Genomic DNA, 26,823 nt, shown 5'->3' on the forward strand with positions numbered 1-26,823 from the left:
AGGGCTTGAACCCGGGCATCCCTACCGGCACCGTCAGAGTCGAGAGACTTCGAAAGTAGATCAAAAAGTATCATAAAAAGTTAGTCAAAAATTGACTAGGGTACAACTTTTTCCGGATCTGCGCTTGCTGGTGCGGAAAAAAGAAGAACTGACGCCAGCGAGCGGAGGCGGCGTCTAAGTACTCCGACGACGTCATCACGGCGCCCACGACGCCGATGACGGACGCGGAGACGCGGACGACGCCTACCGACGCGCATGGGTACTGCAGCTCGAAAATTTCCGGTTCCAGTCTGACGCCTGGGGATATTCTAAGGTAAGGAATCTAATACTAACCTGTTTCTTTCAGATTAGAAACACATAGATATATTAACTGCTTGTAATGTTGAAGAGTAGTTTAAACAACTTAAATTCCTTTGTGTTAATTACATTTCCTGATTCTAACATTATAGGGTTAAACACTACAGGTAATTTACAAATAAGATCATAACATGTTTGAAATGTGCTAATTTATGAGAATGTTAAAATAAACTTGACTCTGATGATGTCTGAGGCTATCATGTGCCTAGGAAAATTAGGGATAAATGAATCCTCAATTCATGTTAACAATATTCAGGATATCGGCATTAGTAATTTAACTACATTTAATAAATTGAAGAATTTACCTAGTTGTTACAATGAAATTATTACCTTGATTATGCCTTCCTGGAACTAGATTGGACACCACAGATCTGTTTTAGGTACCATTAGCTAAAGGAAATATTGCATATTCTGTTAGGAGCAGATGGTTACATCACTGTTTACTTGAGAAATAATACCTTTGTAGGAGAAATGCAGAGTGGGGTTTATCCCACTGAATAACATTATCAAGGGGTGCAGCATAGATACCAGAGAGTAGATAAGAGTATGGTATCAGTGCTATTGTGCCCAGTGTTTCAGGATGAAGATATCAGACATGGCCAAGGAGAATATCATGTTTCCACTAAAGTGGAAGATGTTTCCAGTAACGTGGGCGATAAAGGGATACATTTCACAATTTTTATATAAATAAATATAATTATTTGCAGCAATATATATATATATATATATATATATATATATATATATATATATATATATATTTTTTTTTAATACATTTAATTTACTCACAAATACCTAAGGATAGGTTAGAACAGGGCACTTACTGCTTGCAGCTTCAGTAAGGATTCTCTGTTGTACGCACCCCTGCAGAGCATATGTGGATGTGTTGAGAGATGATGAATAATGCTGTTAGATTCAGTTTGTTACATATGAAAAGGAAATAAATGGATGTACACATAACTAACAATAAGGTTATAGATCTAGGGAACGGAGAGGTTTGGAAAAATGCCCTCACCATAAAGTGATAATCTTATGAACTTGCTGTCCCCATAAAGTGATTCCCTTGTGGTATATAAATAAATAATACCGGATCTAGGTTTTACTGGACATAGTAATAACAGATAGCTCAATAAATAAGAGTCAAGATTCGAGGTAGTAGGAGTTTGCAGGTTTAATACAGCATAAGGACAGGAACAGAACAACCTGCATAGGAATAGGATGGCAGGGCCCTGCAGGGGGGACAGGGAATGAGCTGGCAAGGCCCGACAGCTTCCGGGGCTGGATCTGGGATGAGCGCGCTAACATTTAATAACAGTACACAAGCATATATACTAAAACAGTTGCATTACAATGAATACAGTAGGCGGAGCAGTGGGTGTGGTCAATAGCAGTCGCGAAAGATAAGGGTGAAAGTGGGTGTAACAAGAGGCGTGTACATAGACATGTGATGTAAACGTAACAGAATATGTCATAAATGGGGTGGAAACATGGAGGGGGCTACCTAAGGAGCCGGGACCTCTAACCTAATGGTGCGCGCAAACTGACAATGACGTATTACTAGGAGAAGCTGGGGGCTATGAACTCTGCGCTAGGAGCAGAGACTGAAGTCTGGAGAGTCAGGGCGACATGTACCTAAACCCTATCTAGTATCTGATGTTTAGAGAACATGTTGATATAAACTAAGAGTCAGGAGGGGAGAGGCTAACAGACTCTAAGACTGGAGCATGCATTATTCTACATGTAGTGCGTGATGAAGAATATTAAATGACCATTAATACAGTATTTCTCTTGCATGGAGACGTAAGGGCTAGACAATGACGGAAACTATTGATGCGATTCAGTAGCTTAGGAATGCAGAGAAGGAGGGCTGGACTGATAACTAGAATCATAACATACTCTTGGCAGACTCGTAGGCAGAGCCAGGCCGAGCCGGGCACTGTGAGGCAGGAAGTAAGTGAAGGGTCGAGGATACAGGTGGGGGCTGTATCGCTCCTCAGCGAGGGTTCAGGAGACAGGAGCTGAATCTGGTGTCCAGGCCCTTTTGAGGCCTAGAAACGGGGACTTTTCAATGAAATAACGTGCACACTGAGAAACGTGGCAACGTAACTTTACATAGGCCTGATATTCATAGTATTCACGAGAACTGGAAACTGGCATACTAGAGATGGACACAACTGTAATTGCGTCTTTAATCGAACATGGGGAATACATATGCATATTAATCATGCACACATAACATAGGATGGGGAACACGTAGGGACACAGAACATGGCAAAATTTACTTTTCCACATTCCCTCCTTGTCACTACGTTTCCATCAGGAAACATCAATATTCATGATACCATCTATCATTTCATACAGTATCATTTGCTCGTCTCGAATTTTCTTGGAACGGGATTTAGAACGGGACTTGGGACTAGGAATACAAGAGGTAGCACAAATGCCACAAATCGCAGGGCCACATTGTATACAGAGGCAGCAACTGAATATGATCGCTACTGCAATACCTAGAAAAGACAATACTTTCCATCCCCAGGCGGAAATTATATTCCAGAACCAACCGGACCATGTCCAGGTGCCTGGATCTTGGTGTAACATATGGGCAATTTTATGGAGTCTGGTTATAGCTGAATAAACAGACGGTGCGTTATTAGGAATGAAAATGCAGCAACTAGATCCGATGACTCTACATGCCCCGCCCCTATCGGCCAGTATGACGTCAAGGACGAGACGATTCTGGAGCATGACAATTCTCATAAAGGATTGCTCTTCGGTTAAGTTACTTAGAGCAGAAGTAGTCTCAATCACTACTGCTTCAAGGGTTCTGGTTAATCTACGTATCAGTTTACTATTCACAACAGTACCTAAATAAGGAAAGACACCTTTATTGATATCTATGTATTGTTCTAGAGCAGTTTCAGTATAATCGACAATCGGGAGGTTTCTCTTGTGTCTAGTATGTACTAGGTGGGAATTCCTATGATAGTCAGGTGGGGCTAGAAAAACTGGTGGCAGTAGGAATGCAATGTAACAGGTTCCCTCCCAATCGAGGGGCAGACGAACATATGCGGTCTGGCCACAAACAAAATAAGAATGACGTGAAGCTTTGAAAATAGATTTCCCACTGTCACTATACTTGACGATAGTAGTACACTCACTATGTCCTACATGTACGGAACCATTCTTTCGGACACATAATTCACCTTTGACTGGTAATACTGACATAGCAGGTAAGTCTGGAGTAGTATCAGACTGAACATTCAGGACCATGAAATTCGAAGAATAATTACCTAGATTATAAACTTCATTTTCTAGATCTAACCCTGTTCTGTGGGGAAGACCTTGCTTGTCTGGAAAACATGTACTGTTAAGAAAAGACATATCTGTTGAGGATGACGTTAACGTGGACCATGCTCCACACGAACCATTATGTGAAAATGGATAAGGAAAGAGTGGCAGAACTCCCTTCAGTGTCTGGAAAGGGGGGAGTCGACCACACACCCAACAATTAGTGGCATTGCTGGTCTGGTGTGAATAATGTAACATGCGGATAAAGGAATTATTACGCATAGCAAGACGATAAGAGAGTTCATGAGGAGGCAGATCACTAAACGTGTGCTCTACTGTAGCAATAGAAGACTTATTTACATGAGAAACTGGAAAATACAAATAAAAAGCATAACTTGTGCAGGTAGTCATAAGGCTGAAAAACAATATGAAACTTAGAAAAACGATACATCGGATTGAGTTTTGACTAACTCTCTCACTATGGGGGTCTATTTTATACATGTCAGAAACCGGTCTAACCGTTTCACCTAGGGGAGGACTTAGACAATCAAACTGGCTGACTTATTTTTCTAGACCTTAGTTTTTTCTTATACTCCTGTTGCGGAGTTTTCTCTAACAGGGAGGGTTCAGTATCATTGTCTTTTGCGGGACAGTCCTTGAGAATAGTACTTTGGCAGTCCTTAAAATCCTCGGAAATGTTCTTTGAAACAGGCTTTAGTCCGTAAAATTTCTTCACATGAGACAAATGGACCCAGCCCTTCCTACCTTCCAGCTTGACGGCAGTACGGGTGGCCAGGAGGACCTGTCGGGGTTCCTTCCGGCGAGGCTCCAGCGGACTTGAACGATCAAAGTTCCTGACAAGAACCATGCATCCGGGAACAATTTCATGCGGTGCCACCTCGGTATTGTCTGGAAATGCGGCAGCAACCTGTGAACGACAAGAGTGTAGGGCAGACATCAAGGAAGCTAGGTAATCTGTCAGCATATTACTTGAAACATCGGTAATACTTCGAGGTCTAGGTGTACCCCACATATTAGGGGGGCGGCCGAATACGACCTCATACGGGGACAGACCTGATCTGGAATGTGCGACCATGCGCATGTAAAACAGAGCGACTGGCAGAGCTACTAGCCAGTCCACACCTTTTTCTTGACATACTTTGGCGATGCGGATTTTCAGGGTCTGATTATGTCTCTCTACGAGACCGGCTGCTTCTGGATGGCGTACACAATGGAACTTCCACTGGTACCCTAACAACAGGGAAACATGTTTCATAAGCTCAGATGAGAATGGCTGGCCGTTGTCAGAATATACGACTCTAGGGAGTCCATAACGGGGGAAGAACTCACGAACCAGCTGCTTGGCAGTGGTCGCGGCTGTGTAATCTGGGACTGGATATGCCTCTGTCCACCTGGACAAAGCGCATACAACTACAAGGACATACTTGAAACCTCGACATCGCTCCATTTGAATATAATCCATCTGGAGGACTTCAAAAGGGTGGTCAGGGGGCTGGAATCCACCTTGTTCCACCGGGACACTTTTACCTGGATTAAACTGGCAACATATACAGGTACGGACTTTCTGCTTGGCTGCAGCTCGTAAATGCTTGTTGAACCAAATGTTCTGGATACTGTCTAACATAGCTTTTTCTCCTAAATGTGCTGGACTATGTGCGGTATTGATAATGACTTGAACCATAGAGTCGGGGAGAAACCATGTGGCTCTACCCTTCGTTACCCATCCCTGATCTGTCTGGACCCCTCCTTGTTCGGACCATTTCTTAATTTCATCGGGAGTAGCATGTAACTGGATATCTATGACATCTTGAGTAGGGTCCTTAACTGTCATACAGGTAGTCGGATCTGGAGTATGTGTCTGTGTCGGATTAACTAACATGTCTGGAGTCTGTGCTGTAAGCTTGGCTGTGCGATCTGCTAGATCGTTACCTTGAGAAATAATGTCAGTAACTTTCGTATGTGCTTTGCACTTCATGATAGCAATAGATGTCGGTAAGTGTATGGCATCTAACAGAGCTTGAATAAGGAGACCATGCTGAATCTTGGTTCCATGAGAGGTCATGAAACCTCTCTCCTGCCAGAGCACTCCAAAGTCGTGTACGACTCCAAATGCGTAGCGTGAATCTGTGTAAACATTAACTTTCAAGTTCTTAGCATATATGCAGGCTTGGGTCAGAGCAACTAGCTCTGCTGCTTGAGCAGACAGGGTGTCAATACGGTGTGTTTCTATAACGTCAGTGTCAGTAGTCACTGCATACGCGGCTACTAGTTCTCCTGTACTCGTTCTCATACATGAACCATCCACATAAAGTGTCAGGTCGGGATCTGGTAATGGAATATCTGTCAGATCTTGTCTTGGCTTTGTCATAATGTTAACTACTTCCACACAGTCGTGTGTGGCAGGATTTGAATTAACTGACGGTAACAGTGTAGCAGGATTTAGAACGTTGCAGCGTCTGATTTCTATGTGTGGCTGGAACAGTGTCAATTCATAACCTGTTAAACGTGCAATTGTCAAGTGTTGTGTTCGGTTTAAAAGAACTTCCACGGAGTGTGGAACTTGTACTGTCAAGGAATGTCCTAATACTATGGAATCACTTTGTCTGATAGCTAGTGCTGTGGCTGCAACTGACTTGAGGCACGCAGGCAGAGCCTGGGCTACAGGATCTAATGTGCTCGAAAAATAAGCACAGGGCTTGTATTGTCCTGCTTGATCTTGTGTGAGAACAGATAATGCTGTACCTTCGCGTTCTGTGACGAAAAGTGTAAAAGGCTTACTGTAGTTCGGTGTAGCTAGAACTGGAGCTTGGCATAAAGCTTTCTTTAACTCATTAAAACTAAGTGTATGTTCAGATGACCAAGGGAGGACAGTCGATACGGCTGCCTCCTGTGTCGTTAACTGTATCAGTGGTTTAGCTAGAAATGCATACTGAGGAATCCATTGTCTGCAGTAAGAAGTGAGGCCGATAAAAGCACGTACCTCCTTCTGTGTCTTGGGCTGAAGACTCGCTATTAACTGGATACGGTCAGGTGTCAACTGCCTACCCCACTTGGACAGTAAGTGGCCTAAATAGATCACTTGCTGGACACAGAATTGAAGCTTCGAAGGGGACACCTTGTGCCCCATCTCGGCAAGGAAATACAGGACTGTAAGTGATGCTCGCTCGCAAGCACGTTCAGAACGGGCTGTGATCAGTAGATCATCGACATACTGGAGCAGGGCAGTGTCAGTTGGCATGTGAATGTTATCTAGTTGTCTCTTAAGCGCTTGACTGTAAATACTAGGACTTTCTGTGAAACCTTGAGGAGCTCGTGTGAACATATAGCTCCTTCCATTTAAACAAAATCCGAAAAGAAACTGGCTGTCTGGATGAATGGGGACACTGAAAAACGCGTTCTTGAGGTCTATGACTGTAAAAAATGAGGCTTCGGAATCAATGGCTGTCAATAGGGAAGAGATATCTGGGACAACTGGATACTGGGGAATAATACATTTATTGAGTTCTCGAAGATCAATCACTAATCGATATACTGGGGGTGCATTTGGATCAGTACGTTTCATGACTGGAATGATCGGAGAATTACATATATTGGAGTCAGTTTCTACAACTACTCCTTGAGCCATGAGCTCGTCAATAATTTTGGATAAGGCTGCTACAGCCTCAGGTGGCAATCTGTACTGTCTGATTCGTGGTAACACTACACCTGGTTTGAGAGTCACACGATGGGGTGTGATTTGCATATAACCTACATCAGTTGGACCTTGCGCCCATAGATGCTGCGGAACATTAGACAATCTCGGATCAAAATCTCGTAATACATAGTGACCCTTGAAGTCACGTAGAAACAGGCGTATTCCCTCTGGGGAACAACATATGACTGCACCTAATTCTTTCAGTGTCTTAATACCTAACAGATTTTCTGGACACGTCTTCGTAAGTAACAGATCAGTAGTACGGGACAATGGACCTACTTCTAGAGTAACTGGCTTAGATATCTCGTTTACAATAGGCTTTCCTGAAAATCCAAGGGAAACATTTCTAGAGCCTGAGAGCGGAGCCCCTGGAACTTCGGCGTGACTGATGGTCGTCCTACTTGCCCCTGTATCAATCAGAAACTTTCTGTCCTTCCCTAGTACTTGACTATGAACATAGGGACCTTCTTGATCTACAGGAATCTCGATGAGAGGCAAGCCTACCTCCCTCTCTAGGCTGTTTCATGAATATGGCTGATACTCTGGATACTCGGACTGTGCATACTGATACATCTGCTGTGTAACATGCTGTGTTGCAGCAATAGGCTGCGGTGCTGTAACTGTCTGTTGTGCATTCTGTGGCTGAGAGGTCTGTGAAACTTGTTCTTGTCTAGGCGGACGTGGTCTTTCTTTAGTTTTACCAGTAGCTATGTTATGTTTCAGAACTGCACACTCGTTTATAAAATGACCTGGCTGTTTACAATAATTGCATGTCCCTTTAACGGGAGCTGCAGGATGACTGGCTTGATTCGTACCCCTCTTCTGACTGTCTTGAGGAACAGATTGTGCAACTAGTACTTTCATTTTCGTGTCTTTCATACGTTTTCTTTCATGATCTTGTTCTTCTCTGATTCTATTCTGGTGATACTGAAGCATCTGTAACATCTGGGACGGGGTACTAGCTTGCCATGTACTTTCGACTTTCAAAACTCGATTCTTAACTTGTGGACTAGAATTCTCGACTAATTTAGTAACAAAAAGATGAGGGTATGACTCGCTACTCGTCTTCAAGCCACTGTTTATAATAAAACATTTCTCAAATCTAGAATAAAAATCACTAGTGTCTTCATCTTGTTTCTGTTTACAGGCTGAGATTGCATCCCAGTCTTCCTTTTTAGTTGCTAATAATCTTGGCAAAACTTGTATTAACAATTCAGGTAATTCTTTACATTTCTCTCCAAGACCGGTACCTGGTACTCGTATCTTATCTTCAGCTTCTAGAACTGCCCAATCGATCTTTTTCTCTCCCACCTCCCATTCTTTTTCCTTGAGTTTTTCATATATGCCTGCGGGCAATAGGACTTTTAGCATTTTAATAATATCTGGATACGTGTATTCTCCCATACGGAGCATGTCCTTTAATTCTCGGTGGAACCCTGCTGGATCTTTGTCGTGACAGGGAATTAATTTCTTCATCTCTAAGAGTTCCATCTTGGTAATCGGAGTGTAAACAAACACTCGTTGCATTTCACCATCTGTTGTCCTGACTGGGTGTACTTCTCGTAACGGATTCTGTCTATCTATGTAAAAGGGTTTACTTTCTGGGGGTGAGACATGAACAAAATGCGGGTTCAGGAACGTTCTATATTTGTGGCGCTGTTCTAGAATGACACTAATTAAATCGGTACCTAAACCTTTCCATCTATATTGGAGTAACTCGTTCAGGACATCGTGTAACGGACCTGGATCAGAATGTTGACCTTCATACAGAATAATGAGGTGTTGGATCATATACATACCCACCAGTCGTTGCTCGGCTGGGGGCAATTTCAGAAACATTTGTGCCACTATTTCATCTGGAAAAGTGGTAGAATCAGTAATCCATCGGACTGCTGATCGGACTAGTTCTTGTTCATGCATAGTACTCAACTCACTATAACCGATTCGTGATTTCAGAATGTGATCGGTAGCTTGAAATACTTGTTCTAGAGAACCTTGTTCTGGTGCTGGGTGATGAAAAACTGACTTGTGTTCTAGGCGTAAGTGGCGGTCTGGAAATCTAGATTTTCCTAGATACGCTATTCTGGCGGGATTCTCGTCCTCTACCTCTTCAGTAGAAGAGTCATTTTCTTTCTCGCTTACTTGTGCTGCTTTACGTTGTTCGTGTAACTTTATTATTTCCTTACGAATTCTCTTGTACATACTCTCTATACTACTGATAGTTCTGTGTTTACCCTCGGCTATATTATCACTCCACCTTGTCAGGATTCTCATTTCGGCCGGATCCCTATTCGGGCGCCATTATGTGGTATATAAATAAATAATACCGGATCTAGGTTTTACTGGACATAGCAATAACAGATAGCTCAATAAATAAGAGTCAAGATTCGAGGTAGTAGGAGTTTGCAGGTTTAATACAGCATAAGGATAGGAACAGGACAACCTGCACGGGAACAGGATGACAGGGCCCTGCAGGGGGGACAGGGAATGAGCTGGCAAGGCCCGACAGCTGCCGGGGCTGGATCTTTGGTCGGATAATCTTGTTCCCTTATTAAACAATTAATCAGAAACTTTAATAACATGAGCTGGATCTCAGCTTTCCTTTGAGACATGGCTTCGCCAATACTTTCTGGATCATCCCCTGTACGGATGAAACGATATATTCTGTCTAGATCTTCTTTCATATTCGGTAGGGTGTCCAAATACCCGGTCACCCGTCTTACACGGATGGAATATATAACTGTACTATCATCACCTGCAACTGGATCATAGCGGCATTCAGTAAGGGCTCGTCGGATATCTGCAATGGACTTATATTTGGGCGTACGCTGTAACGCACATTCATGTAACTCGACTAATGTTAAACGTTGGTGTGGTGGCGGGGTACCAGGAGGACCTCCTCCTGCGGCCCCTATACTGGAATCGTCGACTGATACTCTTCGTGCTGGCAGAGTGGGAAATTGTAATGTAGGCTGGACCGGGGGTACCGTGGCAGGTACTCCGGTGTCTGGAGGAGCAGGATTTACATTATTTACAGGAGCTGGCGGAACAGGATTTGCATATTCTGGAACCGTGTCGTCCAAGTAGGACGAAATAAAAATATCAGCTGCGGTCGGTTTGTGACGTAGCTTGGTCGGAACTAATGGTGGCGGAAAATTACTGGATGCCTCCGGGGTTGCTTTTGGCAAGCCCTCGGCAAGGAGAGGATACATACCCTTAATGAGGGCATGCCTCTGTCTATCTGACTGTTCGGTTTTGACTCGTTCACCTATCTCGATTAATTCCCTTTCGTGGGCTCGTTCTAAGGATTCTCTACTTAATTCTGACCTTCTGATTTCTTTTTCGGTTCTTTTATGAGATTCTTTGCGCCATAACTCGATGGCATCCTTCTGTGACTGTCTGGCTTTCTTTTTCCATAATGCTTCTTCTACTCGCATGATGCACTCGGCATCCCATGTACCCGATACGGGCCATCTATACTTTTCTTCTAACTCTTTGGTGTACTCTACCCATAAATCTAGATACAATATGGCACTTATGCCATGCTTCTGATACATAAAGTGACCTGGACTGTCCCTAGGCGGGACAGGAACTGCTGCTTCTAGCAGACCTTTTCTGGTTTTTAACTGACGTAGTTTAGAAAATAAGGGCATGACTGAACTGTAATCTGGACACAATTACAATACACAATGAACACGATAATTACACCACTCTCATACCACGACATTAAAATACATGAAGAACATTTAAAATAACAGTTCGAACAGAATACCACCTGGAATACTGAAAACAGAATACATGAATTTCTCGAGAACAGAACTGACTAGAACAGAGACTAGATGCACTGCTGAAACAGTACGAAACTTACCGGTCTCATAAAGAGACACGTCAGGACCCGCATCCACCGAAGTGGACACTTCGTTTTGGGATCTGTGTACCACCAAACCCCACGGACCAGAGACAATTAGATTGACCCTGTCTAGATACTACCCCAGCAACGGTACTCACCGGGCAGCAAGAACGGAAGGCCTCGGACTGGACTGGACTGCTTCGACGCCGGACGGACGAACTTCGGACTTCAGTTACGGGTGGGCCTCCGGATACCTCGGACCTTGGACTCTCGGCTTGGGCTCTGGTCGGGACTCGCCGCGTTCCTCCACCGCCTCGTCTGGATGCTGGACCGCCACCTCCGTCTCCTCCGTGGGCCTGAGGGATACTTGAAGCAGAAATATCTGCACGTGCACGGTATGGTTCCGTCACGGCTGCAGAGGGTCAGGGGGCCGGCGTGGCTTCACCGGCGCGTGGGGAAAGGGCAAGTCCCTATTCTGGCGCCATTATGTGGTATATAAATAAATAATACCGGATCTAGGTTTTACTGGACATAGTAATAACAGATAGCTCAATAAATAAGAGTCAAGATTCGAGGTAGTAGGAGTTTGCAGGTTTAATACAGCATAAGGACAGGAACAGAACAACCTGCATAGGAATAGGATGGCAGGGCCCTGCAGGGGGGACAGGGAATGAGCTGGCAAGGCCCGACAGCTTCCGGGGCTGGATCTGGGATGAGCGCGCTAACATTTAATAACAGTACACAAGCATATATACTAAAACAGTTGCATTACAATGAATACAGTAGGCGGAGCAGTGGGTGTGGTCAATAGCAGTCGCGAAAGATAAGGGTGAAAGTGGGTGTAACAAGAGGCGTGTACATAGACATGTGATGTAAACGTAACAGAATATGTCATAAATGGGGTGGAAACATGGAGGGGGCTACCTAAGGAGCCGGGACCTCTAACCTAATGGTGCGCGCAAACTGACAATGACGTATTACTAGGAGAAGCTGGGGGCTATGAACTCTGCGCTAGGAGCAGAGACTGAAGTCTGGAGAGTCAGGGCGACATGTACCTAAACCCTATCTAGTATCTGATGTTTAGAGAACATGTTGATATAAACTAAGAGTCAGGAGGGGAGAGGCTAACAGACTCTAAGACTGGAGCATGCATTATTCTACATGTAGTGCGTGATGAAGAATATTAAATGACCATTAATACAGTATTTCTCTTGCATGGAGACGTAAGGGCTAGACAATGACGGAAACTATTGATGCGATTCAGTAGCTTAGGAATGCAGAGAAGGAGGGCTGGACTGATAACTAGAATCATAACATACTCTTGGCAGACTCGTAGGCAGAGCCAGGCCGAGCCGGGCACTGTGAGGCAGGAAGTAAGTGAAGGGTCGAGGATACAGGTGGGGGCTGTATCGCTCCTCAGCGAGGGTTCAGGAGACAGGAGCTGAATCTGGTGTCCAGGCCCTTTTGAGGCCTAGAAACGGGGACTTTTCAATGAAATAACGTGCACACTGAGAAACGTGGCAACGTAACTTTACATAGGCCTGATATTCATAGTATTCACGAGAACTGGAAACTGGCATACTAGAGATGGACACAACTGTAATTGCGTCTTTAATCGAACATGGGGAATACATATGCATATTAATCATGCACACATAACATAGGATGGGGAACACGTAGGGACACAGAACATGGCAAAATTTACTTTTCCACACCCTTATGAACTTGTGGTTCCTTTAGAGCAGAGGTCTTCAATCTGTGGGGCGCGTCCCCCAGGGGGGTCGTGGAGTCCTTGGAAGGGGGTCGCAGATTCTGTCAGAGCATGCAGTTCCTGACATTGGGCAGATTGAGGGTGCTCACGGCGGAGGCCTAATTCACACCGAGGGGTGAAAAACATCAAAGCCTCATTAACAAGTAAAAGTTATTTTAAAGACCTGTGAAGTACTCGGGTGTGGCTGTGTGTGTGCCTGGGAAGCTGTTTCAGCCGGGCTCACATATACGAGCTGGGGAGGGGGGGGGGCCGGGGGAGGAGGCTGTAGTGTAGCCCTTTGAGTTCAATGGACATTGCGCACCTGGAGCTGTGGGTCCTGTGACACGTCCCATAAATCATTGGTTCAGGTCCCAATAGCCCTCATACCTGGCGCCTGTGCGGGAGAAATGTGCCTGAGAGTCTGTTCTTCATGGTGAGATGTTGTTACAGACTATCTGTCCCCTCCACCCCCCCTCTCCCGCCCCCAGCAGGGAGGCACAGAGATGCCCTACCATGAGCGGGAAAGAAGAAGGAAGAAGACGCAGAGAGATACTGACCCCCCATGAGAGAGGCACAGAAAAGGTGGGTGGATGAATGATGGGTGGATGGATGGATGAAAGGGTGGACTGATGATGGATGGATGTAAGGATGAAGGATGGATGGATGTGTGAAAAGGTGGGTGGATGAATGATGAGTAGATGGATGAAAGGGTGGATGGATGGATGAAAGGGTCTGGATGAAGGATGGATGGAAGGGTAGATGGATGAAGGATGGATGTATGGACGGATAAAAGGTTGCATGGATGAATGATGGATGGATGGATGTGTGAAAAGATGGGTGGATGAATGATGGGTGAATGGATGGATGAAAGGGTGGATGGATGAAGGATAGATGTATGGATGGAAGGATGAAAGGTGGACGGATGAAGGATGGATGGATGGAAGGATGAAAGGGTGGATGGATGTATGGATGGATAAAAGGTTGCATGGATGAATGATGCATGGATGGATGTGTAAAAAGGTGGGGGATGAATGATGGGTGGATGGATGGATGAAAGGGTGTGTGGATAGATGGATGGATATATGGATGGAGGATGGAGGATGGATGTATGGATGGTAGGATGAAAGGGTGGAAGGATGAAGGATGGATGTGATGAGGTCTAACAGGCGCATTTATGGTTGTCAAAAGTTGATGATGAGGAGTACCAGTTTCCAGAAACGTTTTTCGGAAGAGGGTCCTTATGCCTAAAAAGGTTTTACAAGGGGGTCTCGGCATCAAACAGTTTGAAGACCTCTGCTTTAGAGCCTGTTGTGCCTGACACCAGTACTATATTATTATTTATACCTGTAGAGTCAGAGTATGTTTCTCTCCTCAGTGGGTTTTAGCATTAAAGTCCATCTACAGAGTGAAAGCCTCTTTGCCTTCGTGCTGGGATACCCAGTACACTTCGTTCACTGTGAGTCCCAATGTCAATGCGCAGGCAGTAAAGAGAAACTTGGCCACCTATGCCTGGAAGGTGGTAGCATTGTCTTGCAGTAGGCTGATGACGTCTTTGTGACATCTCCATTACTTGAGGCCCGTGAAAGCTTGTGAAAAAGACACAGTAGCTCTGCTGAACTACCTCCAGAAGAGAAACCCCATTGTCAAAATACCAGTGCTGCCAAAAAGAGGTGACTTAACTGGGTTTTGTGCTATTCCAAGGTACACGCCGCATGCCACCTGACAGAATTACATTGTTTCAGGGCATTCAGCTCCTGCCTACCAAGAAAAGAATGAAGTCCTTCCTGGGGATAATGAACTGCTGCCATCAATGGGTCCATCAATGCAGATGTTGACTAATGAACTTGCAAACTGTTTCAAGAAATTGAAAGAGACATTGTGTACTGCACCATCATGGGGACTGCCTGACTACAAACTGCCGTTCCCTCTCTGTTTCAGAGCAAAATAACATTGCAAATGAAGGGATGCTGCCAATGGTGTGCTGACACAGCTGGAAAAGAAAGGCCCATGGGACACAACTATGTGACTTTGCTTTCTGCAGTGATTAGGGGTCAGCAGTTGGGATGGTGGAGAGGACGGCTCTCATTGTGTTGGACCATACTTGTATTGTCTAGGTGCCACATTTGGTATGGTTGTTGTCTGGATCGACACAACATTTTTCTGCTGGCAGGCACACAGGTTATAATGGCACCATGTTGTCTAATTTTAATGTCATAATAAGATGCCCACCTGTTAATTTGGCAAAAGTATTACCTGCAATAGGTTATTCTGATGAGATCCATTCTCTTAGAAACAGATAAGACCCCTAAGTGAGTTGGTGTTGAGATTGTAGAAAACAGCACCACACCAAGATTAGACACCATTAAAAAAGACAGACTATAGGCGTGGTACACTGATGGTTCCTCCAGCAGACTGATAGACACTGATTACAGAGCAGGGTATGCTATAGTAATAGCTGAAGTGAAGCTCTGCCACTAGGAACATCTACCCAATAGGATGAGCTGTATGCTGTAACAAAAGCATGAATACTAGTCAAGTGTAAAACTGTTAACATTCACACTGATTCACATTATGCATTGCAGTTCTTATTTGTGGCCAGCTGTGGAAGTATCACGAGTTCATAACAGAAGCAGGGCACCTTATTAAAAATGGTCCTTTAGTAAGGCTCTTGTTAAAAGCAATACTGTTATATACCAGGATAGCGGTAATAAAATGTGAAGCCTACACAGGAGCTACATTTAAGTTAGCCAAAGGTGATGCCATTGCTGACACAGCATTAAATGAAAGCATGTTACAGTCAGTGCAGATGGGACTAATGAACAAAGCATTCCAAAAATACAGCTCATTCAGAAACAATTGTTACAAGATAATGTAAAGGAAGCACAATGGTCTGCAACACCAGATGAACATGGAGGATTGATGATGGATGTGAGACGAATAATTAAGAGAGTATGGGCCTACCAGGATGAGATGCATGTGTCCGCAAGCAGTATGTTCCTTTCCCTTACAAGACTGGAGCAGGAACCATCTAATATTGCACAAGGGAGGATGAATGCGCAGATGCATGTTGCTTCCCAGTGAATGGATTTAAATATTTGCTGGTGTGGGTGGATATGTTTTTAAAAATGAATGGAAGTGTATTCAACAGGGAAGAATGGTGCAGAAACTGGGGCGCAGTACTTCAGGAAATCCATCTCTCCAAGGCTAGGGACCCACCAGGGCATAAATAGCGATAGAAGGAGATCACTTAGTGACTACATTTATGCTAAAGAGGTTGTTTTTGGGAATAAAGTATAACATGCATACCCCATACCACCCTCCAACTTGAGGCCAGGAGGAGTAAATGAGCGCCAAAATAAAAATAATAAATAGATTATTAGTAAAACCAACTGATGGAACAGGCCTGAAATGGCCTGCTGCTCTGACTTTGGTACTGCCTGCAATGTGGCAAAGACTTCTAAAGCCATTATGGATACATGGTCATAGCAAGAAAAATAAAAGCTGTTTCTTTTAGTTCTAGGTGGGATTGACCAGACTGTGAACCAATGCCATGAATGGATTAAGGGGAGAAGATGCAAGGCAGCGCCCCAACGCCTGAGAGGATGGTACCAGAAATTGATGAACATCTGTCACCAGAGGACCTGAGCAACACAGCAGTCAAGAAGAGGACAGACCAGACTATTTCTACGATCCATGAGGGTCCATCATAAAGTGTCAGAGGGACACAACATCTACTGATGCTGTTGAGTGAAGTACACAACGCAGTCTCAAAGAAAGGTGATGGTCTGCACCTGCACAAAAAAATAGACTGAAGAGGACAACGCAGGGCAGGTCTGTGAAACCGCCCCTGAACAAGACGACTGCGGTCCCAGGAGGAGAAGCAGATGACCGCTCACGGCGTGCCTTTAAATTACTGACACTTGGTGAAAGTGCCCGGCCACTGAGTGACTAAAATGACACTGTAGCATTGTGCATTGCACAGAGAAAAATATTTGTTGGACACTTACTGCCGGTATCACAACAGCCTGCTGATATAATAATGTTCTCATGAGGATGTATCACTGTGACAACATATGCATTTTATGCAAACACTGTGTAATGCCATCTAAAGATATGTAACTAATGTTTCATATATATATATTCTAATGTGAACCAGTCAAACACTCACTTCGAATCACCTTTTTTCCTGAAAAGTGAGCAGTGACTCCTTTCAAAATTGGAACTGTGATTTTCCCCACAAGTAATAAAATTGTCACACCGATTAAAAACAAGCGCATGTCCAGTAACTAACAAGCAAGGCTATTTAAATTAAGGTATCTTCAACCACCCTATTCCTCACTTGTATAATGGAAAAAAGAGCTGCTAAACGTCTGGAAAGGGCAGAAAGTATATTTACCAAAAACGTACCAGGTTCTAACTAGACAGCCATTAAAGTAAGCACAATTAAAAGTTCAAACCCAACTATTAAACAACTATTTCAACAACTAGAGAAATTACTGCGTAAAGAGATCTCACGAAGTTGGGAGATAATAACTCTAGAGAAATATACTGAACTGGGTCTAGTTCCAAGAGGCTTACGCATCTTCACGCTGCCTAACCATCCGGACACAAGTCCAGAAATGCTGGAAGAATGGGGGCAGAATAAAATGGACTGTTCACGGAGAATGATCTTAATCATTATCAAATATGCAAAGAAAAATGTTGAAGACCTCCATATAAAAATCAAGGACCTTGAGGAACAAATATTGGCTCTAGGAGAAAGTGATGATATAACTAAAAATCTGCGCCAAAATATGGATGGCAACTTGGATAAAAACGATACTGAAATCCAAGAAAGGAAACAGCGCAAATTCAGACGGGATGAGTCTGACTTTGAAAATGGCACAATATTTACCTTTGCTAAACGTTTTGAAGTCCTAAAACAGCAACAACATGCGAATCCACAAAATCTTCATAACGACACACTACCAAGTGAGACAGAATCAGAAGTAAGTGTTGGCGAACAAACAAACTTAGGGTTAAAGAAGTTGTCTTTTTTTAGACGAAATGCAAATTCTATACAAAGATCAACAAACTCCAAAAACAAGGGGAAGAGGACGGGAAACCCGAGAATGAGAGGAGGAGGAAGGGGACAAGTGGTGAACCCAAACCAAGGAGAAAAACTAGGAGAAGTAGGAAATCAAAGATATCCCCTACGCAACAGGACAACATTGAAAAAATGAAAAAAAAGAGCCTATCAAATCAGATCCAAACTTGATTGTCAATTTATCTGATTACAAATTAACAGCAACTGAGGGTACGTTCCTAAGAAAAGGACTAACTTTCTGCCCGCATAAACACCAAGACGAGGTAGAAACAAGAATAGATGTATACAAATACATATGCAAACTGAAACTTAAAAAGTTCTTTACAAGAAATAGAAGTAGAGAAATGGAAGATACAACATCAACTGATTCCATTCCAAGTATAGAAAAAGAAGACTTTGTAGTTGCGGATGCAACAAGTCTGCAAGTTACCTATGAATTGACACATCAAGTAGAAGAAACTGAGCAAACCAATACTCAAATAATTTCCAAAATGGGATTTCCAATAGGCTCACATCCCAAAACAAACTTGAAAAATAAGTCCAAATGTTGTCCTGTTCTATACCCGGGCAACCGCATAGACACTTTCCATGATCTAGTTGTGGCAGAACTAGAAGTCATGGGAAATACCACAAATGGCAAAGAAAATTTGACTAAAAAGGAACCCCTAGCATTAAAGGCCCTCCAAACAAACTCTGCAATAGAAATAAAACCGGCAGACAAAGGGGGCAATATTGTCATCCAAAATAAAACAGACTATGTGGAAGAAGCAAATCGCCAGCTAAATGACGCAACAAATTACGAACTGTTACGATAAAACCCAACTGTTGAAATGACGAATGCTTTACATAAATTATTTGGTATTTGGCATGAAAAGGGATTAATCAGCAATGAGGAGAAAAACTATTTGACTGTATCACATCCAATTATCCCAACAATATATTTTCTGCCAAAAATTCACAAAACTTTGCACAAACCACCTGCTCGTCCAATAATATCCAGTTGTGGATCTTTGTGTGAAAACGTTGCATCATACGTTGACTATTTTTTGGCCCCAATTGTTCCAACACTTAGCTCATTCATCAAAGACACTGGTGACTTTCTCAGAAATATCATGGAAACGGAGTGGCAACCTGAGTATTGGTTAGTCACAATAGACGTGGTGTCACTTTACACGTCAATACAACATGATATAGGACTAACAGAAATTAAATACTTTCTGAAACAAAGGCCACTATCGGAGCTACGACATACAAACATGTTGTTGGACATGATAACCTTCTGCTTAATGAATAATGTGTTCCTTTTTAATAAAAACATGTATGTACAAATATGCGGTTGTGCCATGGGCGTTTCCTTCTCTCCAAGCTATGCCAATCTCACCATAGGATGGTGGGAGAAAAACATAGCTTGGAGAGAAGAGAATGAACAATACACCACGGACGTGGTGTTATGGCTCCGGTTCATTGATGACCTCTTCCTCCTGTGGAAGGGTCCCAAACAAAAATTGATCAAGTATATAAAAATCTTGAATGAAAATGAAGTGGGATTAAAGTTCACTTTTAACATCCAGAAAAAAGAAATAGATTTTTTAGACACAAAAATCTATGTAAAAAAACAACAAACTGGGAACTACAGTCTTCAGGAAGAAAACATCTACAAACAGCGTGTTACATGGCACGAGTTTCCATCCTACTTCGTTAAAACAAAGCATTCCATATGGCGAATTTTTGCGTATGAAACGCAACTGCTCTGAAGAAACAGAAATGGAAAGCAAATTTGAGGAAACAAAAGCCCGCTTTTCAAAACGTGGTTATAAACACGCTGACATCATATGAAGAGAACAGAGAGCAAGAACTATGACAAGAGCAGAAACATTAATACCCAAGAATAAAAAAGAAAACAAACTAGATGATGACAAACCTCGATTGATTCTTACCTATTCAAGGAAAAGCTTCAAGATACGACACATTCTAACCAAATACTGGAATGTATTGAAAAAGGATACAGAAATTGGTCCACTGATAGGAGAAAGGCCACTGATATCTTTTCGTAAAGCCCCTTCAATTCAAGACACTTTAGTTAATAGCCATTTCAAAAAGGACAAACCAGCCACATGGCTAGACAAGCGACAGCAAGGCTTTACCAAATGTCCATCGTGCAAGGCGTGTAAAGTTGGTCAATACCTAAAGTTTATCAAGGATTCTAAAGGTAGAAACTTTGTTATAAAGGACAAAATAACTTGTGAATCTCAATTTGTGGTTTATCAAATACAATGTTTCTGTGGTAAGAAATACATTGGCTCATCGATTTGTCCTCTGAAAAAGAGAATATTGGAGCATACATGAGCAATCCAAAACAACGATTATAGCTATGCAATCGCCAAACACTTGAAAATTCATCCAGGCAAGACCTGGAAAGACATCAAGTATGCAGGAATTGCAATGGTTAAGGAAAATGAAAGAGAGGGAGACCGCACCAGAAAGTTAAGATGTCTGGAATCTAAATTGATAATACGATTCAAAACCAGAAGCCCGTGGGGACTGAACGGGGATGAGGAAATGCACGTGCATCTCTGAGATTCTGGTTGGATTCAAACAAATGACTATTGTGAACACTAACATTTAAATTTCCGAATGAACTTTATTACTTCTTCTTTTTTTTTTTCAAAGTATTACTTCTTTTCTGATATATACTTGAAATTTAAAAATGTAGTCTAGCTTGGAATAGTAATAAACATGTGATTTAGATAATGTTTTTAATGTTTATTTGTTATCCGAGTGTTGGAAGACTGAGAGGACGGCACAAACGACACAATGGGAACAGAATCGAATCAAGGCACTTAGCGAAGATTCACTCATAGACACTCAGTCATAAATTGCGCTTGGTCATGCATTTCGCAACTATTGCGACAAGAACGATCAATTGTTGGATCGCCTTGACCCTTTGCACAACATACGCCTGTAATATGGTACAGGCGCTCAATGATCTCCCCATTGTCTCGCAGACTGCCGAACACCGGCTTTCCTTAACACTAAGATAAGCTTCTAATGAAGCAACACACTACTAAGCCCATAATGCATCTTAATTAGCTAAATGGTGTCATTAGTATAAATAACAAACATAAATGATGGACAATTGTTTGTTAACCGTGATCAGGGACAGTTCATGTCCGAAACGCGTAGGTGGGGAACCTACAGGAAAATAAATAACTAAGGAAAATCTTTGAAGTGGTGTGTGGCGTCTTCTTAACCGAAGGTTTTTGCTAAAGTATATATATATATATATATATCCAACAACAGGAAAGCACAATGAGGGAGGCCACAGGAAGCTTAATTTGGTTCTTTAATAAATCACGAGCACTTGCCAGCAGTCACGAACAAAGTAATGGGCTTCCAGTTTAAAAGACACTGCCAGACGCGTTTCAGGATAAACAATCCTTTCTTCAGTGGCTGCTTTCAGGAATGAAAATTTGCGCTTCACAGTTTTGATTATAAACACCTGCCCTGGTGGGCGTGGCGCTCCCACTGCCTCTTGGTGTTTGTAGTTTAGAACCCATGTGGGTGCGCAATTCAATCCTTTTAGTTCACAAAATGAAATAAATTCCCCAGTGGGTTGAAGCACTGTACTCTGCGCTGTGGCTGCCCTGCTTTTCAGTGGTCGAAAATGAACTCTGTACAGGCTGCAGCTCCTGAATATATATATATATATATATATATATATATATATATATATATATATATATATATATATATATGATCCAAGGTTGTGGCCCAAACAGGGACTGCCAAGCGCTCTTTTGGCGGTGCGTTCCGAGTGCAGCAGAGCCTCGCTGCTAGTAAATGAATTCCGTTTTTGCACAGGCAAAGTTACTCGCGCACTCTCAGCTCTTGTTACCAATTAACGACCAATACTGCAAAATGGTTTCTGTTATTTATTCATAACAGCTTTCTTCAGCGACACTGCTTGAAAAGTTTCTCGGCCCACGCCGCTTCTTCCCGAGACTGTGTTACAATTATTTGTCCATTTTAGTGTGTAAATAAACAAGTGAAAAAATAAAAAAGTGCAAGCAGGAAATTAACTAATTCGTGTCATTTCCTGTGAAAACCGCTATGAATTCTGGTATCTGTGGTTTAAAATTTCTCGCTTGATGCAGCCCATGGCCTCTATATCTCACATATTGTTTTATATATATATATATCGCTATTGCAGACATGCCAGACAGGCATACGACGGACTAAAAGAAAAACCCATTTTAGTCCGTCGTATGCCTGTCTGACCATGGGCTTTTGGGAACAAGAGTGGGCATGGAATAGTGAAAATGAAAGATTCCAAAGCAAGACCATAACTTGGTTGCGCTATATAGATGACCTGCTACTAGTTTGGGATGGGAGCAAAGATGAATTCATTGAATATTTTAACATCTTAAATACCTCTGACTACAATCTGAAATTCACGTATGCGTTCTATTTGTGGTAGAGGCACCACCTCCCCCTCATACCACTTCGGTGCACTTGGGCTTTGTCCTAGGTCCATGCGACAAATAAAGCAACGAAAACCAACATGAGGACAGAGGAGACTCAGATAGACACCAGTGGCCTAGAGGAGACTCAGATAGACACCAGTTGCCTGCGCCTCAAGAGGGCATCACTGCTGCAGCTGAGAACAACAAACACTCTTATCACAAACACAAATCTACTCTTAAAAGTTCCATTTACACAATAGCATTTCAGTGCTCCATCCAAACTTGGCAGCCCTCCCACCAGATAGAACCACTGCAAATTGTATACAAACTAGCTTGGAACCACTTTTTAGAAAATGTACGCATCCACTCGCCCAATACATGCCAGTACGATTGCACGCCTGCAGCTCTACAATACATAACACCACACTTGACATGCACAAGTCTACGATGTCCTGGGTCACCTCTCAATGGCTACACGATCACGTGAATGGATCTATCCGTGTCGAAATGAGGGGACAGCCCTCCACTTAAAGGCGAGACACTGCATCCCAGCGAGGAATGTCAACCAAACGTGGATATAGCGCGTGACTCACATCTGACTCTGCACTGATTACTCTGCACTGCACTGTTGTAAGAGAGTCCCATGGAACCCTGCTTACAGCTGGCTCTAGCTGCTCAGCAAACAGTTAGGGACTAATTCCCACTGCCTGTAAAGGGGGTCATGCACACTATGCCACCAGACTGGAGAGGAAGCCTAACGGGCGCTGCGACACGCAGAATGGTGATGCAGTGAGCGAGTCGTTGTATCTGGTGACAACAGCTGGGGCTGGCAGCCTCGTTTTACCACAGTGGAGCAGCACTGATGTGGCCCCTATAATCCCTCCCAAGCTTTTGCCTTCTTGCACCCTCCATCTCTGGCGTGCCAGTGACACGGGGTTTGTGCAAACATGAGGAACGGGCGGTTCTCGCCCCCTGGCCGTGTGTCCAAACATGGCAAACCATTGCTGTTAAACTTGCATGAACATCTCATTCATGTGGCACGCAAATACAATGGCCACCCTTCTTTACCCCTGCCAACCCGCCCCCAACGGATTGAGGCCTTGTTGACTCTTCAAAAAGTGGGCATGTAGACTAGTGGTTTATCAGTCAAACAAGCTCACCAAATCTCCTCAACACACGTGCCCCTCTCACCTGGGCCCTACGAGCTGGAGCCGCTCCCGAGTGTGATACATTGCGGGTCGGGTGAGTATAACTCTAACCCGCGCGGCTCCCAGCCTAACAGCCTGCTGCTATCACAGGCCCACCGACGAATCTGAGCATCTCGCTCGGTTCCCACAGACGCGACCATCAGAAGCTGTTTTTCTGAAAACGCCTTTGCCCTGTCCTGATCGACCTAGACAAGGAGAAAAACAACAAAAGTTAGTTGGTCTGGTCCCCGGATGGGGGACCAGCTCCTATCGCCGACGCTCCAAATTTGCAAGGCCCTTCCAGCTGATGCGACTCTGTGCTCTCAGCTGACTCGGCTCCGCAAACAATGCTGCCGACCACCTGCAGGAAAGGAAAGAAAGAAAAACATGATGCGGTCTCCATCCTGGAGACCGTTTCCTTGGTGTTCTGGCTGTGGAGCACCAACGCGAAAAGGACGTTCGCCACTCTACATCCCCGTTTATCCTAATCTGCAGGAAACCGGCTGAATCCAGCTTCCTGTCTGTGTTTTCGACATGCGACCGGGAAGCGCTTAAGTGCCTCCGGGTTGCCCCGATCAGGGAGAGGCCAGGCCGGACGCCGACCAGGTCACACATGCACGACGCCCGCCCCCAACCTGGGGACCGGTACGACCGCCATACTCTGCGGCGTGCCCAAGTCAGGTTGGCGCCTCCATAGAAGTCTCGGTTTTTTAACATTCTGTTCTAAAACGGTTGCATCAGAACAAAATATGTTCCCTGTCCTAAATTCAACCTCCATCAGGTACAACAGTATGCTCTTCTAAAACTTCAAAATGACACATCATTAACTATCATGAACTGTGACAAAGGAGGTGGAATCCTCATATGGCAAGCATATTCAGGATTCCCAAAGTACATAAGAGTGTAGAATATCCTCCGTACCGGAAAAGCTACAATCAAATAGCCCCTTTTTTCGAATCCATCATAAGCCGGTCCAGTTACATTGACAATATTTGTTTCATTTGGATAGATTCTGAAGAATCTCTACAGGAATTTTTATCTTGGCTAAACTTATGTGATTCTTATATGAGGTTTACTAGCCACATCAGTCGTGACCGAGTCAAGTTTCTTGATATGTATATTAGGTATAATACAGGCTATCTAGAAGTAGATATCTATGTCAAACCTACTGCAAGAAACACTCTGTTGCGTTTTGAAAAGCTATCATTCAAGAACTCAAAAGCAGAGCATTCCTTTTGGACAATTTTTGCGTGTATGCAGGAATTGTACTAATCTCTCGGATTATGATCTTCAGTCGGTTGCTATGGAGGAGAAATTTCTCGAGAGGATCCCTCAGATGACTAGGTAGGGAAGCTTTCAACAGAGCACGATTTCCTTTTGACAGAGATCATCTTCTTAAAAAATCTAAACAACCAAGTCAATCTTATTTGGTCTGTGTCACGTGCAAGTCTCCGATTAATGTAAAGATTATGCAGATTATTTGCTCTAAGTGGCACATTCTAAACAGTGAAGCAGACAGTAACTCTCAACTACCTAAACTAATGTTTGCACATCGCCGTAATCGAACATAAAAAATTTGGTAGTATGTTCTTGCTTCAAAAATTCTGGTTCTCTTTCAAAAAACCATAGACGGGGATGTTCTGGTTGTCGTCACGTACAGATGCACTCAATGCAAAACATGCGATCATGCAATACAATCAGACAGTATAACACATAACTGACGCACAGTGAAGGCAACGGAAATGTCTAACGAAAATGTCATCTATCTGCTATTATGCCCGTGTGGATTGGGATACATGGGCGAGACTTCCCGTTCCATGTCCACGCGCCTTATGGAACATCGTTCAGCCATTAAAACATCAAAAGTAATAGCCCCAATGGTAAAACATTTCTTAGACTTTCAACATGCAGGATTTTAAATGGGTGAAACTAGAAAATATTGGTATTTCAGAGGAACCCACAAGTACCGAGATAAGAAAGAGAAGTTTATTGAATATGACAATAGCGACCAGGAAAATAGTGGTCCAGGCCTTGGTGAAGTCAAGACTGGACTACGCAAATGTTTTATATTTGGGTCTTCCCAGCTGCCTTGTACAGCATCTGCAATTAGAACAAAACGCCACAGCCAGGGCGATCCTCAGACCTAAACCAAAGTCTCATATGTCCCCCCCCCCTAAAATCCCTCCATTGTCTGCGATTGAAAGAAAGGATCAAATTCAAAGCCCTTGTTGTCTTTATTAAGGCCCTTCATGGAAAAGGAGCAGGCTACCTTAGCAAACGAGTTAACCGCTACAGCCCAGCATGGTCTCTAAGATCCTCCTCCTCTGACCTTGCCCATACTCCCAAAGCACGCTTGGCCTGGATGGGTGGCAGATCATTTGGTTTACTGGGGGCACAGGCTTAGAACAAACTCTCTGCAACTCAACGAGCCATCGCTGATATTTCAGTCTTCAAGAAACACCTGTAAGCGTGGCTTTTTAAAACTTGCACCGTATTCTAGCTCCCTCCTACCGTTTCTGTCAGCAATGGGACACTCTTTTGAGTAGCTGTAGCACTATAACACATTTGTGTCATTCATTCATTCATATTCACTCAGGACACCTTTAAACGAGGTCTCAATCGGGATATCCCATTAGAAAACTCTATTTGTTACAATAGTAACTAACATAGATTGTATGATTGGGCGTTTTTTCCTGATCGTGACATTGTTACTGTTTTGATGTGTTCCGCTGGTGTCTTATACTGTCTTCTGGACTGTCGTATTTTGTTCATTGTTAGATGCAGTGTTCATTATGAGGTTATCTAGTTTATTGTAGTTAATACATCCCTACTTGAATTCCCCACAAACTGCCACTTTTACGTGATGGCATTCACCAATCTTTGGATTTTGTTTCCTTGAAATATATTCAACAAATAGAAATTCGATCCTTTATTCATCAATTTATTTCATTTGGAGAACTTTCCTTACATCTATATTTTGATACGAGTCCTTTTTGATCAGTTCTTGATCATATGACCTATTGGCAAGGTGACCCAGAGGTCCCCACTTCTAACCATATCTCCATATGAGTCCCCTTTCATTAATTTAATTTATTTGACCTATTGGTAAGGTTACCCAGAAGTTCTC

At 43.3% G+C, this 26,823-nt stretch overlaps 1 long non-coding RNA gene across 1 annotated transcript in view; it reads left to right on the plus strand.

The window, feature by feature from the left end:
• The window catches only part of LOC144773711 (uncharacterized), a 34,572-nt gene extending 13,302 nt beyond the window's left edge, over positions 1 to 21,270 (plus strand). Inside the window, exon 2 of the long non-coding RNA XR_013600054.1 lies at positions 16,475 to 21,270. This is a non-coding gene — a long non-coding RNA (uncharacterized LOC144773711). The remainder of the gene's footprint in view (positions 1 to 16,474) is intronic.
• The last annotated feature ends 5,553 nt before the right edge of the window (positions 21,271 to 26,823 follow it).

The sequence above is a fragment of the Lissotriton helveticus genome, chromosome 1_1 (assembly GCF_964261635.1).
Source record: "Lissotriton helveticus chromosome 1_1, aLisHel1.1, whole genome shotgun sequence".
NCBI classification, from domain to species: domain Eukaryota; kingdom Metazoa; phylum Chordata; class Amphibia; order Caudata; family Salamandridae; genus Lissotriton; species Lissotriton helveticus.